Source organism: Adelges cooleyi, unplaced genomic scaffold (genome assembly GCF_023614345.1).
Source record: "Adelges cooleyi isolate 19-005CV unplaced genomic scaffold, UGA_ACOO_1.1 ACOO_flye_CR_arks_rails_tigmint_CR_PRNA_248, whole genome shotgun sequence".
NCBI lineage: Eukaryota > Metazoa > Arthropoda > Insecta > Hemiptera > Adelgidae > Adelges > Adelges cooleyi.
The window spans coordinates 2,581,138-2,601,305 of NW_026095913.1; positions in this window are offsets into that span (position 1 = coordinate 2,581,138).

The following is a 20,168-nucleotide window of genomic DNA, read 5'->3' on the forward strand; positions in this document are numbered from 1 at the left end:
CCAGCTGAAGATGAAAGGGGTGCCCACGAAGATAGTAAACATGGAAATGTTTGCAAGTGTTTGTAAAAAATTATCTGTACTTGTTTACTTATAAAATTAATAGCATTGTCATAAGACGTAATGTCTGAGAAAAAAATTACAATCAATTCGGTTAAAGTTATGAATAAAATAATAAAATCATAATCATCACTCACATAATTGTATAGCGAAATTATTCTTAAAACTCTTATAAGCCAGCTAACCAATTCACAATAAATTTGAAAAAGTTATAAACCATCGAAGTAACGTCAACTGTGTATCAGTCAAAAGTACTCACACAACGAAGATTTAGATTACAAGAAAAAATATAAAAACTATAAATTGATATTATTTGTGTGCGACCCTTAAAGGTGAACTCGCGAGTATTTTTAATTATCTTATTTTTATCCTTGGCTAATGTAAGTACTATAGCAACATAGTTACCTAATATAGTAACATATCATTATTATAGTCATGTTATTATGGTCAAGTTTAAATCAGTGCAAACAAATCACAAAAACAATGGCTGGGTGATAAATACAATAAATCATCGGATTCGTCACCATCCGCCAAGTACACCAAGTATTTTATTCTTGTTAAATCGAGACAACAATATTATACATCAATAGCATTATACAGTCAATATAGGACCTCTAAAGGCTATTTTGAAAAAACTATTTTCTTCGCGTTATTCTATTATTTTGGAATTTTTCACTTATTTCCTTTCTTGAACAAGCGGTTCGTATAGTATTGTCTACAACACAGGCCCGTTTCTTTATTTTAATTTTTTCATCTTTTAAATTTAATCAAAAATAATTTTGAAATTATTCACTGTTACAACTTTTACTAAGTTACATAAAAAAATATGTAGGTACAACATTTTACAATTCGCCCGGTACATATATTTTGTAGCCTCGAGCTACCAAGACGTACCTATAGATTTTTGTTTGTATTGACAAGCCATCGCAGATATTATATCAAACAAATATTGTTGTCAAAAGTATAGTTTAACAACTCTCGGCAAATGTCACCGGTCGTGCGGTTGTTTATAAAAATGTTACTATTTTTCACAATCGTTACTCTTAGTAATAAATATGAAAATTGTATCCTATATCAATTATTGAAAATTGTTCTACATTTTCGAAAATGTTGATACTAAGTTTTACGATTTGCCCGTTAAATATATTTTGACCCAAGACGTGTGGGTATAGTTTTTTTTTATGTATCGTCAGCTATTGCAGCTGTATCGCAAAAAAAAAAAGACTTTCTTCAAAAGTATAGTTTAATAACAACTGTCAACTAATGCCACCGATTGTTCGAATGTTTATAAAAATTTCACTGTGTTCCAATATAATTATTGTTACTCTAAGTAATTAGTAGGTGATTCGGAAAAGAATCAAAATATCAACTGGTAGAAATCGCTCTAAATTTTCGACAAAATATTATTTGTTTAAAAAGTTAGTCATGTGTATATTTTACCATTTAAGATTTAAAAATCGACCTTCAAGGAACTTTTTAGAACCCTAGAAAATGTACTATGCCTTTTCTGTCGTAGGCATTTAACTATACTCGTTTCCTTTGACTACTGTTTGTGTATCGAAAATTATTTTAAGTTTAAATAGTAAATAAAATATATACGTTACTATTTAAGTTTCTAAAAGTGGATAAGGTTATGGGAATTTATAGAAAAAAGGTTAATGTTTAGTATTTTGATAATATTGTAAAACATGATAACCAAAAATGTTTTAAAAAAAAAAAAATACTAGAAAATTTCGATTATTCTAAGGAAATACAAGCGTCCTATTATTATTAATGAATCACCCTGTATATATATATATATATATATTATATATATATATGTCATGGAGTAATGTAAAATTCTACCGAGCTTCAAGTGAGACATTCAGGATTCTCTATGTGTACAATAAATGGTATTCATTTTTTTTTAATTTTAAAATTATTTAAAATACCAAAAAATCATGTTACATATGAATTCAACAAGATTTTTTCTCCCGATTTCAAATCGGAAATTATTTTTTTCGTAAGACAATTTTTTAATGAGATACGAGTTCTATTTTAAATAGTTTTAAAATTTAAAAAAATATACCTATTACTCCCGTGGGATTCTGATACCAGTGGACTTGTTGGTTCGTCTTGGCCTAAAATGAGGCCCCTATTTTTTTTTAATTTTCCCACCAATTTTAAAGTCACCGTCGTTTTAATTATTTTCAATGGACATTTTTAATAAAATATTTTACCAAGACAAAGTTGGTTTTTCTTTATCTACATTTTACTACATATGACCATTTTTAATATCAACTACCTACAAAGACATTTATTGGTTTTTTTTAAAAAAAATTAACCGTACTCATTCCATCTTTAAACTATGACGAAAACATTTGGTTTTAGTGTCGAATAAAAAAAGTTTTATCAAATTTAAAAATGCCCATTCAAAAGTAAACAAAGATTTAAAAATATGATTTTCCATGGAAGTATTACTTATCGAATACTCGCCTAAACGTTAACTCAAAAACACAATTTTTTTACTTCGGAAAAACACTTGGGTGATTCGATGTGCGTTTCCATTTCCACTGTTTACATTAATGAAAGTATACGAATTGTTTTTTACCCGTTCGAAAGACGATAACAATTTCGAAGGTTTGAGAAATATATGGCCAACCCGACTTATTGACGATTTTATAGAAAAAATAAAAAAATAACAATTTATGTGAATCATTTTTGGTTTTTAGCTTCGATGCGGAACAGCGATGCTATTGGTTTTACAATGGTGTGACCTTTTTACATGCTTTTCTCTTTAGCTCGCTAACACGTTTGTACGGGTATTTTTTTTTAAATCTTGCAAAATTAATTTAACCCACGTCCCGATGTCGTGGAGGGCTGAAACTTGGCACAGACACTCATCTCGGATGACAATACAATATCCTGTAATCATATTGGGACTTGGACATCCGGGTCGCCCTACACAGGGTCAAATAAAATGACCCCTAGGTCATTTTACTAAAATTTCATGTTTTTTTTTCAAATCTTCTAAAATGAATTTAACCCACTTCCTGATATCATAGAAGAGTAAAACTTAACCCAGACACTCATTTTGGATGATAATACAACGTTCCATCAAAATACTGGGACCCAGACGTCGCAAATGCCGGGGGGGGGGGCAAATGTGGGGGTCATTTCACTAAAACTCCATTTTTTTTTTCAAATTTTCTAAAATGAATTTAGTAATCTATTCACCAAATATTAAGTACCTTTAATAGGACTAAAAAGTAAAAAATAAAATTAATTAATTTAAAAAAACTTTTTTAAAAACACGCTTTTCCAAAAATTAGTAAAAAGTGAACTAAAATGCAAAAAATAATTTTATTGCAAGAACAATTTGCCAATCAATTGTAGCATATTTTATTTAAAATATCAATTACTTTGAAAACAACCGAAAATTAACTACAATTTTAAATAATGTTAAACATCTTTAATTTTTGACTAAAAAGAAAAGCGTGGGCCCTATTCAACGAAGTCCCTAATAAATTTATCAAATAATGTTTTATATTGTAAGTTCTTTTGTAATTTAAATTTAGTTTAATATTTGTGTATGACACATACATTTCGTAATAATTAACTCAATGAATTTGGACTTTGTTGAGTAGGGCCTACGCTTTTCTTTTTAGTAAAAAAATTAAACATGTTCAATATTATTTTAAATGGTAGTTAATTTTTAGTTGTTTTCAAAGTAATTGACATTTTTAACAGTTCACTTTTTTTACTATTTTTTAGAAAATCATTTTTTTTTTTAAAAGTTTTTTTAACTTTATAATATCGCATAACTGAACGCAAAGACAAACATTTCTCACACACTATTTACCACTAGCAATTGGAGCATAATGGGTTCTCTATCTTTTTTTTAAAAGCTCTTATAGGCTATAAGTACTGAAATTTAACTCAAAAGTAGATTATGTTTTATATGTGATTATTCTCAAACTAATTATGGTCTCCAATGCATCCATATATTGCTCTAATTGCACTCTTAATAATTCAGCTGTCTCATTTACTGACACTAAATCACCTGCAAACACTAGACAACCAACGTGCATATCCCTATATGAATGTAATTTCATTTAACAACAAAGAAACAAGTATATTGCTCTGTACAATGCTATCCATATTGCATAAAATATGCAAAATATACACAAACAAGTAGTGTGTCCATATGGTAAAAAAGTTCTGAAACGGAATTTGGTAACGAACATTCTTTCATAGGAGGACCCATAAAATACATACAATTGTATATAAATCCACGGACTAGTGATAATCGTACCGTCATAGTATCAACTATTTACTATTAACTAGACAGCCATAGCGGATCAATCTACTATAATATTGTAAGTGATTATTTATAAAATTGTGATTTATTAAATAGTTTCCTTTATTGTTTTAGTAAGGCAATGAGGATTGCCAATTTATAGTTTAAATTGTCGAAGTTCGCCGAGCTCATTCTTTGGACTTTTTGTATTTTTCACTTTTCGAAGCACAGTTTTAGAGATTTAGGTCGGGAAAATTAGACCGAAGGTATATTATTTAGAATGGAACTATATCAAATTTATCTAATAAACAAATTTAAGAAGCCAACGCATAAACATTAAAAAGTTTTTTTCATACACCATTGTACACTGACAAATGGTAATTTGTAATCTCTAATGAATTTAAATTGTTAGTGGCAAACCATCATTGCTATACTGTACTATTGGGCTACTACGTTAAGCATAAAGCCCATCCTCAATATAAAATTCCTTAAAATAGAAATATGTAATATTTAAAAAATAAATAACTTTAGCTATTAAACGTATAAATTATTAAAAATGCATCAACATCTCTGATTTAAGTAAGCAGTGAGTCTTTTTTTTTGTCCATTAGAAGTACCGTTTGTGTACGATTTCTGACTAAAAATTTCGTTCAATAAATATAAAGCCCTAAGCAAACACATATTTTGTGTTATGACAATTTCACACTACAATGAACGGCCAAAATTATTTGGAAAAGTAGAGCCAACTCGGGCGTTTTTATAGACAGTTATATTGTCTAGAAAATAAATACTCGTACTACGTATTTTTTTTCATGCAAAGAAACTTAAAACCACCCATATCCCAAACTTTGTTTCAGTCAGTTGTAGACAATCGTTCACTTTGGTTCTATAAGTACTGAAGACAGTAAAATTGTTAGTACACCCGAATTAAACCGTAAACTATAACAGTTGATATGATACACATTAAAATTATTCTTTTGATTAGTCTGGCAGCATTCGTGGCGTAAGTATTTTTTCTATTTATTTTTTAAAAGCGTTTGGAAAGATTTCATCTAATCGAAGACAGTTTTCGCGTGTTCTTATTTATTTTAAATACAAACGTTTACTTTTCAGGTGTGGTGGCGGCAGTGATGAACTACCTAAAAATGGTAACTATAAAATAAAATATTTTTTATAAAAAATAAAAATAAAAGAGTTCAGGGCTAGTGGGGCCAAAGTATAACGGTGACGTGGAGATTATAGGCTTTTTAGTAATTATTATAGGCGATATTATGACTGAAATTGGATGGGAAATAATTATAGATGGTTTATACTATTAAGTATACATATAAACCAAAGTATAATATTATAGTGACTATTGTGCGTGTTACATGATAATTTTTGGTGTCAAGTAATTAAATTCAAAAATAAATAAATAAATTGCTGCGTCATTTCGGCAGAGTTGCGCATTATTTAAACACTATATTTAATTTTATACATTTTTATAAGATGAAAGTTAACTATTCATATTATAACTATTCAAATTCTGATTAAATAATCTGTTATAGTGGAATATATTCATTTAATAATGACTGTTTTAACTACTGTTAACTTATTCAATCATGTCAAATAAACTATTGCCCACTGTTCAATTGTGATTAATTTATTTAATATCTTTGATTAATATTTTTAATACTCGATTGGTTAAGATAATGTAATTAATTTTTATTAACTTATTAGTTTTGGGGAAAACAGTAAAAACTTCAGATAAAAAAGTCGTTATGCTACGGAACCAAGTTATACACAGTTTATTAGTCGATTTGCTATTATTCATTGAAAAATTAGACAAAACGCTAAACAATTGTTATAACAGCGTAGTCATTCGTTATATTTTCATGTCTAATTAAATTTTTTATAATTAAATTAAAATAATCATGATTAAAAATTTAACTTTATGTATTTAACCTAAATGAAAGATTTCCAACTTTATATGTCGGTACCGTTTACTGAGAAAAATATACTAAAAAACTATTAAATTACCATAGCATTTTTTTCTAAAATATAAACTGTGTAATTCTTGTTCATTGTTCTGAATACAACAAAAATATTAATATCAATAAAAATGATTGAAATAAAAATTTAAACAGTACAAGTCAACAATTTTATCATAGAAACATTGTGTTTGTTATCCCGGCTTAGTTTTTTTCTATATAAAAAACAGAAAAGTTAACATCTAGTTAAAGTCTAACGGCTAAAATTAGAAAACATAGAACATGATTTACTCTGGTGGCTCTTGAATAATGATTATTTCCGATTTATAATCTCTTTATATATGATGATAGTATAGTCTTAATTTTATGTTGTGGCCAAATGGTTTTCAGTAGTTTTTTAATACTTGGCCTTAATTGGTTTATGGGCATCAGTCACCTAGTCAGTTATTTTGGATAAATTTAACGATTAATTTGACTGTGCTCGTTGTGAAAACATCATAATTTAAATAACATTTAACAATCAATACTCAAGTACCGATAGAATCGAAAAAACGTACCTATAATTGAATGATTGCTACATCGATTTTATTATTTAATTGTAGACGGTAAACCAATAAGCGAAGAAGTATTCGACGAAGTAGAAGTGGATGCAGCATTGGGTCGAGTATTGCATAAAATGAAAAGTATTTTAAAAGGTTCGCAGTTTAATGTCCAATAAAGTCTCATTTGTCCTCAGAGTCTAATTATTATCATACCTTTCATCGCATTTAATTATTAAAAACGTTTCTAGATAAAGAAGAATCACAGACACTTGCACAGTTACAACAGCCATTGCCAATTGATACAAACTCTCAAGGACGAAACAAGAGAACACACGGAGTTGGTAGTAGTGGAGGAGGACTCATCCTCGTCTAACCAACCATACACCAGGACGTTAACTGTTGCGTGTACAAACAGACTGTAATCTCGGTAAGATACCATGGTAATTTAAGAGGTAAGACTAATTCATCCTCGAGGTCGAATTAATATCATTCCTCATATCACATTTTAATTGTTTAAAACGTTTCAGAAATTAACCAACATGTAGATGGTAAACGCCTAACAGTTAAAGGCGATACACTCTACATCGACCAGAAAGTAGTCCCAGGAGTTAATGCAACGGAGAGGCCATTACTAATAGAATGGGGCGATGGTGTACTCAAGATCGGCGGGATGATAAACACAAAATTCGGTCCAATACATGGAACAGGATCCTGTACGTTTTAAATGTTAATGAAGCTATAAAATATCTACAATGAAAAATGAAAAATTAAATGTATCTCAATTTAAAAAATACACACATGATGATATAAAAGAGTATTAAAAATTATAATTATAATAAAAAAATACGAAAATAAATAAAATATTACAAACCGTTTATTACAGTACTACATTTTATTTATGCAAAAGTAATACCTTAAATTCATAATCTAATCACACATAACATCAAATTTATAATTGAATTGGTCATTTCAAAAACGACATAGGTAGGTCTTTTTTTTTCCTCAAAAATCATGTTGATTATTGAGAAAATTGTACATGTTTTTGTTTTATTCTAGATCTACCATCAGTCCAATATTAAGTTCTAAATCCCTAAAACTTTTCTTGAAAAAGTGAAATAAAGAAAAAATGTATATTATTTTTTAGAGGAAAGGGATCATGATATTTTTTTGGTATGTCAATATTTTTCAATAGTTCCAAGATTAACGAATATTTCATACTAGTTGGACTATTTAAAAAAAAAAAATATAGTGCACCGTAATTCCAATTAGAAAAACATGTAAATTCGTTAAGTGTTAACGAGGATGGAATGATCTTTTTTAATTTTTGGTCCATTTAAGTACCTTACGGGTATGATATCTGCCTATTGATTTGCTACACAAAGAAATCGGTCTGCTAATTTCGAGGATTGTTCTTATCTGGGGTTTTCATAGAGGTAAAAACATTTATAGGCAATACGACGATTTAAGCATAACCGTCATAATCGCGATCAAGTTATTGTTCTAACTTCTAAAAGATAACATGTGTATACTATTTAACCGACCTGTATTACTAGCAGCCGTGCCATTCCTCTTGTCTGATGTAAAGTTTCAAATAAATAATAATGATCGAAATCAATAACACGAGAACCAATAGAAAAAAACAGGTTTTTTTTGAACGTGGAAAATATCATAAGCATATTTTTATGACTTTTGCTAATTTCTGCTTGTATATTCAATTGTATAAATCGTATAGCTAGGCCCCCCTTGGAATCTGCGACCGCCGTAAAAATACATTGCACTCTGTCACCCGCTTACAGCTAGTTTTTTTTTTGTATATTTTTCCTACTTATTACTAAAATTTGGTAGGAATATTTAAAAAAAATGGTTTTTTTATGCTTAGGCACACCAATGTATGAAAATGTCGTAAAATACTTATATATACTCAGGTGTTTCGCATGATGCGAAATGTTACTCGGCTAAAAACACCTAGCACTGTTATTTTCTTTGACCGAATATATTACCTTCAATTTATATTTTTTGTTTTATAATGTTTAATAGTTATTATTCATATATTCCGCAAACGATTATTTTCAAAAACCAGCGGGCATTCAACAAAATATAAAAACATTATGTTTTAAAATATTTTCTGTGTCTTAAAAAAAAAAAAAAACGTAGTTTTGCGTTCCGTACAATATGGTTTGTAAATAATAAAAATAAAGTGTACCATGATGAACTTTACATAGTCAACGTACACAAAGCTACCGTTTTCCAAAACTGTATACGGTGTACTTAAAGGCGTCAAGGTTAAGCGAATAGCGCAAATTTTGTATAGCCATTGAAGGCATAGTAAAGATTATAACCGTGAGTGGCCGTCGATAAGGCTAAAATAGACGGATCCCCACAGAAAACGGTTGGCTAGACCGCTGTCTACGTCTAAGTGGCCTTAAAGTCTCCCTTATTAATTTACTATATCGCCCGAGGAGCTAGAACGGGCGGTCACACTGTTAAATAATCAAACTCACAGTTGCAGGCTACAAGATGTTTTATTCTAAATTAAGGTCGCTAAATAAAATACAAAATTATACAATATATATATTGTGCATAGGTGTTCGTTTATTATTTCTTTGTGTAGCAACTCATTTGATCGGAAATCATACCTGGAAGGTACTTTATTAAGCCAAAAATACAAAAAGTTCATCCCTTCTCCTTTAAAATGTGGAAAACTACCAAAAATTGAACATGTTTTTTTACTTATGTAACTTTATTTTTGTAAAAATAGTCCAATTAGTTATAAATTTGTATATAATATTCTTACAACATAATTATATCGACATTTTTTTCCCTCAAAAATCATGTTGATTACTGAGAAAATTGTACATGTTTTTGTTTTATTCTAGATCTACCATCAGTCCAATATTAAGTTCTAAATCCATAAAACTTTTCTTGAAAAAGTGATATAAAGAAAAAATGTATATTCTTTTTTAGAGGAAAGGGATCATGATATTTTTTTGGTATGTCAATATTTTTCAATAGTTCCAAGATTAACGAATATTTCATACTAGTTGGACTATTAAAAAAAAAAAAATATAGAGCACCGTAATTGCAATTAGAAAAACATGTAAATTCGTTAAGTGTTAACGAGGATGGAATGATCTTTTTTAATTTTTGGTCCATTTTAGTACCTTACAGGTATGATATTTGCTACACAAAGAAATCGGTTCACCTATTTATAAAATCTTACTGTCACGTGAACGTCCGGTCGTCGTTTCTTCCATGAAGATCCATTTTGGCTGGATAATATTTCTCTTGGAAGAAGGCACATACGGTGAACGGCATCGAGATACGCTGATAACCGTGTTGTTTGTTATTGCTATGGTAGTAGGAAACGACTTTTTGTTTATCTTATAAATACAATGTTGAAATGTTTAATTATTGCATATTTGCACAATAATTATAATATCTTAGTTGTTAATTAAAAACCCCACGGTCTCGACTGTGTGTTCTTTGTGTTTACATCGTTAAGTATACATCCCTTTTCCGTCTTGCTTCGATGATATCTCGATAAATTCCCACAGTATTATAGCTTCGAGCCGTCCGATTTAGGATTATGTGACTTTGACAAAAACCATTCACGATGAATAGTGCGGCAACACAGTATCAGTATGTATAGTTTATATGTGCTATAACGTACCACTGAATTCAATACATATGGAACGCGTATTCAGATTGAGAAATGTCCCCAATTGGGAGGCAGCCACTTTGTGTACCAAATTCATAGAAAGCAAAAATGCCACGTTACTTTTCCATAATACGTATTAAAATAATAGGTTAGGTGATGATAACACCATCATATCACAGATTGTAAAATTTGTATATTTTGTACAGGGGTGTACAGGGTGATTCATCGAGGATAGTACGCTCATTTTCTCGGAAACTATTAACAATTTGAACATTATTTTGTTTTCGTATACTTTTATAGTTACATATTGTACTATATTATTCACTCTTCGGAATTTTTTATTTTCATCTTGGGCTATGATATGATATGCAATATTCCAATATACACATGTTAATCTGAATAGTTCAGATAATATTTGATTTTTGTTGGTTTTTTGGGGTAAAGAAGTTAATTTTTCTACTTTTAATCCGCCAAAGTACCAACCACAAAACATTTCGGATATATAAAGATGATACTCAAGTAAATCGGTCAAAAGGAAAAAAAATATGTGACCCCTCATTATAGGTTTTAGGTTTTAGTTTTCACAGTTTTCCTTAAAAATAAGGTTAACATAACACATTTTTAAGAAAATTGTTTGTTTGTGTTATTGTCCAATTCTAGATCATTCTAAAAAAATTTTTTAGATAGGGCACTATCGATAAACGTTGACAATATATGCATATATTTTGCACATGAGTAAACAGTTTGTTTTTCATTGCGTGTATTAAGAATGCCATACAACGCAAATAAAAACGTTCTCAAGTATCTGTTGCTTAAAACAAATTTGCAAGAATCAACAGTTACAAACTTGGTACTGTTTTTATTTCTCAAGTATGGTAAGGATTTGTGTAAAATATGTGACCCCTCATTTTAGGTTTTTATATTTATTTTTCACAGTTTTTCTTAAAAATAAGGTTAACATGACAAATTTTTAAGAAAATTGTTTGTTTGTGTTATTGTCCAATTCTAGATCATTCTAGACATTTTTTTTAGATGGGGCACTATTGATAAACGTTTACAATATATGCATATATTTTGCACATGATTAAATAGTTTTAAAATGTGGTAAGTACGTAAACAAATAACAGTAAAGGAGTGTGTGTATTAAGAATGCCATACAACGCAAATAAAAACGTTCTCAAGTATCTGTTGCTTAAAACAAATTTGCAAGAATTAACAGTTACAAACTTGGTACTGTTTTTATTTCTCAAGTATATTCCTTTATGGTAAGTACGGCAGTAATTCGGTAAAACACTATTTCAATCACAGCCATCAAGGAATACTACAATATTCCCATAACATTATAAAATCGTCATAGGAACTATTATCGAATATTTTATAAACCGTTTTTACTTTTAAAATAAATATAAATATTTTGAATCCAAGTTTATTGTTTGAATATTTAAAATGTTTTCAAAAACCACGATACTGTGTTTTTGCGTAGCATTGTATTTTTTGCAAAGTCTAGGTGCTGGCCCAGATGAAGAACAACGTGTAAGCATAACGCGTACTTATTAATTATGAATAATACAAAATTCTGAAATAATTGCTTAAAAATGTATGAAATGTAATGTATTGATTAGAAAAGCTATTTAATATTTTAACCACTTCCATTTTCGCAAGAAAGAGTTTTTTAAGTAATATTTTCACTTATAACCAATTATTGATAACAATAACAAAATAAAAACTTCAACTACTATGAAATGTATGTTATAATGCTGAATGAATTCGCAAGCTATATAATAGGCATTTTTATTTCATTAAAGAAAAATCAGTTTAACTTGGATATTGTAATACACCATTAAATGAGTAATTTTTATTCTTATAATAATAGCAATATTTAACAAGCATAGTCAATGAATATTTGATGTGGAATGCCCTGAGCTATGATGACTTAATAATTGTATTTGACGAAGTAAAATTGCTAATGGGCATCAATGGAGATCTTCCCAGCCAAAATGAAGTAGAAGAGGAATTAGAAAGTAATAAATCATAGGATAATATTCAACAAATATGTTGAGTAAAATGTAAAAATCTATTGAAAAGACATTTTGATAATCAAGTCTATCATTTGTTAAACTGTTAATTGTAGTCATTAAATTGTGAACTAAATAAATAATAGAAAAAAGATGACACCATTTTTTTAATGGTGTACACAAAAAATTGAGCAGAATATGACATGCATGTTAAGATTTAAAAAAAGCCAGTACAGTCAGGTCGGGGCATAGTGGGAACGGGGAGGTTAAACCTGTGGTTTTACAGAAATTATTACAAATAAATGTGATAAAATCACTTTCGAATAAACGCTTCGATGCGAATCAGTATATAGTATTTTCAAACCAGTAAAGCCCAAACCAAGCACAGTATAAGCCAGCATAGTAAAAAAGAGTTAAAGTGAGGTGCAGTGTTTACATATTAGCATCAAAGCGTTTTTATGGCTTTTATTAATAATATTTCCTGTAGCCCGTGATTTCTCCTTTCCCTCTATGTTTTGACACCACTTTACTGGCTTCTTTTTTTGCAAAAACATAGTGGCCCAAATAACACAAAATCAAACTCTTGTTAAATTTAGTTGGAATGGTCGGTGATTAATGTTTCAACTGTTTATACCCTATAATTTAAATTATAATCGCTTACACTCAATAAAAATAATATTAATGTATTATATAAGGTTCAATAAGAAATTAAAATTTTTTTTTTCATATTTTTTTATGCAATGTGATTTTAATTTTTCACAACCATTTCCCAACTTAGTTTGTATGAAAGATTGGGAACAAAAGAAGGGGAAAAGAAAGTGCATAATTAGGCCAAAATTCGAGAAAAAAGGTCCAGGGATTTCCATAATGTGTGGTGTATGAAAGGCGAAGATAAAGAAGTGCTGACGTTTCATGAGGATGTGAAAAAAAGATGGAAAGTGTACTTTGAAAGGCTATTGAATGAGGAATTCCCAAGGAGTGAGGAAAGAGAACGGGTAGCGTGGAATTTAGGTTTTCTTAATAAGGTGTTAGTAGATGGGAAAATGTCGGAATTGTGGAGGAAAAGTATCCTGGTACCAATATTTAAGGGCAACGGAGATGTGCAAGAGTGTGGAAATTATAGAGGTATAAAACTGATTAGTCATGGTATGAAGGTTTGGGAAAAGGTTATAGATTAGAGAATACGAAGTAAGACTACAATATCGAAGAATCAATTTGGGTTTATGACAGGCAAATCAACTATGGAACCAATATTTTGTACGAGGCAAATTGTGGAAAAGTACAGAGAGAAAAGAAGAAAACTGTGTATGGTATTTAACGATTTAGAAAAGGCATATGATAGAGTTCCCAGAGAGGTTTTGAGGTGGAAGTTAAGAAAGAAAGGAGTTCCGAGGGTGTATGTGAAAGTAATAGAGGAAATGTATGAAGGGGCAAGTACAAGAGTGAAGAGTGTGTGTGGAGAAACTGAAGATTTTAGTGTAGGAGTAGGTGTGCATCAAGGTTCAGCGTTGAGTCGTTACTTGTTAAAAACAATATGAACAAATTTAATTTCTTATTAAACCCTGTAAAATATTGAGTGGTTCACGATAAATTGATCACCCTGTATACTTCCATTAGAACAACCTCACACTAACTCTTTATATTTCATAGATTATATTCTTTCATAGCCCTATTATACTTCTATTTTTCAAGATTGACAATGTACAAAACAAAACGCATCTAGAAATCCTTTACAAAGATCCTTAAATTGTATATTTATTCCGTGTGGTGTTCTAAAGAAAAATTGAGTCTTCAATATTGAAATTAAAAGTAAATCTTATACTGTGTTGGAGAAAACCATAAATTATACTACTTACATATTATATTACTTATTAGTAAGAAAGAATTAAAGTGAGGTGCAGTGTGTATAAATAAGCATCAAAGCGTTTATTTGAAAGTGATTTTATCCTATAGGACTAGTACAAAATTTTAAAACTTGTATGGTTTTTATTTTGTTATATCAAATTTTAACTGTGAAGAAGTAAACTTTTTCAACTTTTATCCCCCTCCCCTCCCTCAAAGTACCAACTAGATAACATTTGTGATATAGAGAGTTGCTATAATAATTAAAAATTAAAATATTATAATACAATATTACTCTCAGTGCATTTGCTGTTCAATTTTTCTAATGTGATTTTTTAAAAGATATTTTGTTCTTTCAGATGTTACATTTACGAAAGAGGAAGTTGTAAAATTCGTAGCAATTATTGTAGGTAACGGCAGTATGACGGTAAATAAAAAACAAAAATTACTATACTACAGTTTAAATGTTGGTTAGGTGGTTTTTTTTGCGGGGATATTTGAAGTATTTAAACTTTCAATTATTCTTTTTAAAATTGGTTTAATTTATTCTTATAAGACATATAATAAGTACTTAAAATTTATGATTAATACATTTCTTAGATTATTGCTGTTAAACCTATGCAAAATGTATATTATTGTTTAGAAAATGAATCCTATGTTTATAACGTTTCCATTATTTTGCTAAAAATGTTTCATTTGTAAATTTTAATACACATTTTAATGTCTATTCTTATTTTGATAACAATAGGAATATATAAGATCATTTTTCGAAACATATACAGAATATACAGATAGTATAACTTTTGCACAATTAAGTTTGATCGTTGAAGGTCTCGGAGTGGCAAATTATATGAGCTTATCCACTAATATAGCTGCCCAATTGAAAGCGGATTGGATGAGTAATTGACAATAGAAAAATATTTAATAAATACATATGTTGAGAAAAATATTCAAAAACGATTTAAAAGACATTTTAATAATAAAGTCTATCTGTAACATTATTAGTTTTTTTTTTTGTACAAAAATAACATTTACAAATTTTATTAATAATGTGTAATTTTACACTATTATTCTTCAATTACGATTATTTAAAATAAATTGGAACACATACATATTCTCAGTTTATTTGATATTGGATTAGCCTGATTCGTTTGATTAAAAAATGTATAATAATTTGTACTTTCAGAGCACATGTTTCCTGTTCGTGAAATAGAAGATATCGTTGAATACTTCATTGGTTATTTAATTTTTTGATTATATTTTTAATTTTTAATAAGTGAATGCATATATGGAGTATGTCACATATAAATGTATTCTTGATTGGAAAATAAACCATTTTGCTCGTATATTTCGTTGGTATTTATTTTATTACTTCGTGTTTTTATGATGCTTAAGAAACACTTGGTATTATAAATAATTAAAAAATCATTTATTTTACTTTTTGTTGTTTATGCTGTCTACAATTATTATCACTACATAAGAGTAGTATATACAATGATTGTCCAGATCTAAACATCTAATAGACTTGTATTTATAAGCACTGCCAAATAATCAAAAATCAAAAGAATGTTCTTATCACTCGTCACTTCTTTCTCTTTTATGATTTAATATATACAGATTGACCTCTAGATATTTCATTCATGTTTTTACTCTTCTGTTCTTAAACACTCTAATGATTAAATTCTAAATGTACAGTACGTCATTATCGGTTACTGACATAGACGGTTATTTCTGAACAGATTAGGAGATCAATTATAAAGGAGATTTCAATTATAAATGTATTGTGCTCCTATTATAACCATACTTTTAGTTTTGCTAACTTTTTAATATTGCACACCAACTAGAAATGTATTGTGCCCTTATATTAACCATAATTTTTTACCTTTATGTTTTATCAGCCTTACACGTTTTTTTAGAAACATAATATGGTCTGTTATTTTCCAAATAACACAGATCAAACTTTAAATGCGAAAATTCTGTCGTCTTAGCAAACATAATCATTCCGAACACTGTTATCCATTTGAAAAGTCACAGTAATCGAAAATTATAAATACATTTCTGAGGATATCACTGAACTTTATTAGACAAAAAATTTGATTCGAGATTATTTGAAACAAAAGTAATGACTATTGTTTATTTATCGTCTAGACGATTATGAATTTTCCGTAGCAACTTATTACTGGTGTATGGCAATCAAAATGTATTGTTATTACTGTACATGATAATTATTTTTAGCCAATACAAATAAACCATAAAAGCTATATGTTATAACCTAACATAACCAAGCAATATTGAAACATATTGATTTAACCAAGAAAATTCATAATGAATGCAAACAGTATAAACATTTTATAAAATCTGAAACGTTAAATATTAATACACAAATAATTAAAACATGTAAATTCATATTATAAATTCATTAATGCTACTGACCCCAAAAATGTTTTATCAGCACAACAACGAAACATTTGTGAGAATCAACAATTGGTTCGTTAATTGTAAAAGTGGTGTAACCCTGAATGTTTAAAACAAAAATATACTTTGCTTAATCGTGTCACGTTTAGTCATGTCTTTCATTACAAAACAGAAGCTACTCCAATACAAGCAAACATAAATGAAACACTGAATGATTACTTGTATTTGTTTTCCTACACGATAATTCACAACAAGCTCGTTATTTAAATATTCAATTATTACACAGAAATAGTTCACCTTTACAATGAATGACACAATTGTTTGATAAAAACATTACTGTCATAACAAAAATTTTAACGCGTCAATCGATAAATACACTGTGTCAATAATTAACTAATAAAAGATTAAAACAAATATTAAAAGATTTTAATGTTTTTGTTTACCGATTTAATACATTTTTATCAAAGTCACACTCTTGCACATCTCCCTTGCCCTTAAATATTGGTACCAGGATACTTTTCCTCCACAATTCCGACATTTTCCCATCTACTAACACCTTATTAAGAAAACCTAAACTCCACGCTACCCGTTCTCTTTCCTCACTCCTTGGGAATTCCTCATTCAATAGCCTATCAAAGTACACTTTCCATCTTTTTTTCACATCCTCATGAATCATCGACCATTCCAACTAAATTTAACAAGAGTTTGATTATGTGTTATTTGGGCTACTATGTTTTTGTAAAAAAAGAAGCGAGTACAGTGGGGTCGAGGCATAGTGGTGTCGGGACATAGTGGGGACGTGGAGGTCACAGGTTCACAGGAATTATTACAACTGAAAGCGATAAAATCACTTTCGAATAAACGATTCGACGCGAATCGGTAGTTAATTTTTTCATACCAGTAAAGTCTAAACCAAACACTTAGTGAGGTGCAGTGCTTACAAATTAGCATCAAAGCGTTTATTCTAAAGTGATTTTATCACGTTCAGCTGTAATAATTCCTGTAGACCTGTGTCTTCTCCATCTACACTATGCCCCCCCCCTGTATTGGCTTTTTTTAAAATCTCATCATGCACCTCATATTTTGATAAATTTTTTTTAAAGTAAAAACTGTTTTTTAAATATTCGATAATAGTTCCTATGACGATTTTATAATGTTATGGGAACATTGTATTATTGCTTGATGACTGTAATCGAAATAGTGTTTTGCCGAATTATCGCCGCACTACTCACAAAGGAATATACTTGAGAAATAAAAACAGTACCAACTTTGTAACTGTTGATTCTTGCAAATTTATTTAAGCAACACATACTTGAGAACGTTTTTATTTGCGTTGTATGGCATTCTTGATACACGCACTCCTTTACTGTTATTTGTTTACGTACTTACCACATTTTAAAACTGTTTAATCATGTGCAAAATATACGCATATATTGTCAACGTTTATCGATAGTGTCCCATCAAAAGAACAGTTAAGAGTGATCTAGAATGGGACAATAACGCAAACAAATGGTTTTCTTAAAAACCTGTTATGTTAACCTTTTTTTAAGAAAAACTGAAAAATATACTTAATAATAATAATTGTTTTCCTTTGGACCGATTGACTTGAGTATCATCTCTATGTATTCGAAATGGTTTGTGATTGGTACTTTAGTGGATCGATCATAGAAAAATCAACTTTTTCACCCCCAAAAACCCGTTTTTTAAACTTTCAACTTTAACTCACTAGAACTTAGCGAATAACGGTCTGATCGAAGCGCAATTTTTATAAAACTTTTATTAGGCATGCGTCTATCCCCAAATAGCCACAAATCAAATTTCAAAAAACCCCGCACTCCAACCCCTCTCTCCCAATGATTGAAATTTTATTGATTTTAGACTTAAGAGCTGAAAATTAGACTGAATATAGGTCTATTATATATATGTAACTTGTAAAAAAAGAAATAAAACAAAAGGAAAACTGCAAAATCATAATTTTTTTTTAGACATACATATGTAAGAGATACAAATGTTAAATGGATTACCTTGTATTTTTTTAAATATTATTGCATGTTAGATTGACATCTCTTGGCGGTAAAAAATTGACCAAAAGTTATACCCGTTAAGTGTTGATCACTAGAGGCACCTTCTTAATAGAATGTTTTTTTAAGTAATCACTTCGACGCAAATCAGTGGATACTAAGTTTAAACTAGTACAGTTGCCAAACCAAGCACAGAATAAACCAGCACAAAAGTAACGCATCAAGTGAGGTCCGGTGTCCACAGAAGTGACAAAAAACACTTTAAAATCAACATTTCAATGCTAACCTGTGTACGGTTACAAATATTTATAAAAGCATTGCAATGAGCTTGAGTCGCTTTTAAGTATATTTTTTAAGAATAGCGGTAGATACGATTACGGTAGAAGGCGCAGAGCTGATTGGGTATTGTTATTTTATAATTTGTTTTTTTTTTTGCCAAAAAAAATACCAAAAACCCCTTCCTCTAGATAAGAAGGAATCTGTTTCTTTAACTCTCTTTTATAGCTGAAGCTTCAAGGATTAGGTGTTAGTAATTAGACCGAAAGTAAATCTAGAGGCACTATTATCTGGTGTTAACTTTTTTTTTATTGTTTTTTAATGAAAATCTCCGTCAAAAAAAGAAGAAATTGCAATTCGAAAGCTGTAGTTAATTTCTATGTTTTACATGTGAGGGAATGAACATTGTTCAAGAACCCCCTAATCTAAACTTTATTTAGATTCGTTAGATTTTGATTTACTTATTTTTTTTTTTTTTTTTTAGTTTAATATATTTTATTTTATGGTCATGACTGAAATTTTAAACATTTTTTACCATACAATAATATAATTGTATATAAATAAAATATAGACTAGGCGTTAATAGGGTTAAATAAAATGGTTCATAGTTATACATATGACAAAACTCAAAACTTGCTTATGCGTCAGGAGGATACAAAAAATGTATTTAACTAAAATTGGACAGTTGAATTTATTAATCGAATAAATTACTTAGGATGGAAATTAAAGGCTTTATTTTATGATTTGTAGAGTATTTTTTCAATAGAATATAAAGTAAAATTCACTTTTAAAGTTACATTTAATGAAGTTAAATTGATAGTGATTTTAATCACTTTTATCACTTTTATTAATAATAATTCCTGCCCCCTCTATGTGTTAACTCCATTATTCCTATACTCTACTGTACTAGTCCTCTCGGATAAAATCACTTTTAAATGAAAACTTTGATGCTTATTTGTAAATACAGCACCTCAATTTAATACTTTCTAAGTTTGTTGCTTTACACTCTACACTGTGCTTGGTTTGAACTGTACTGGCTTAAAAATATTAACTACTGATTCGCATCAAAGCGTTTATTCGAAAGTGATTTTAT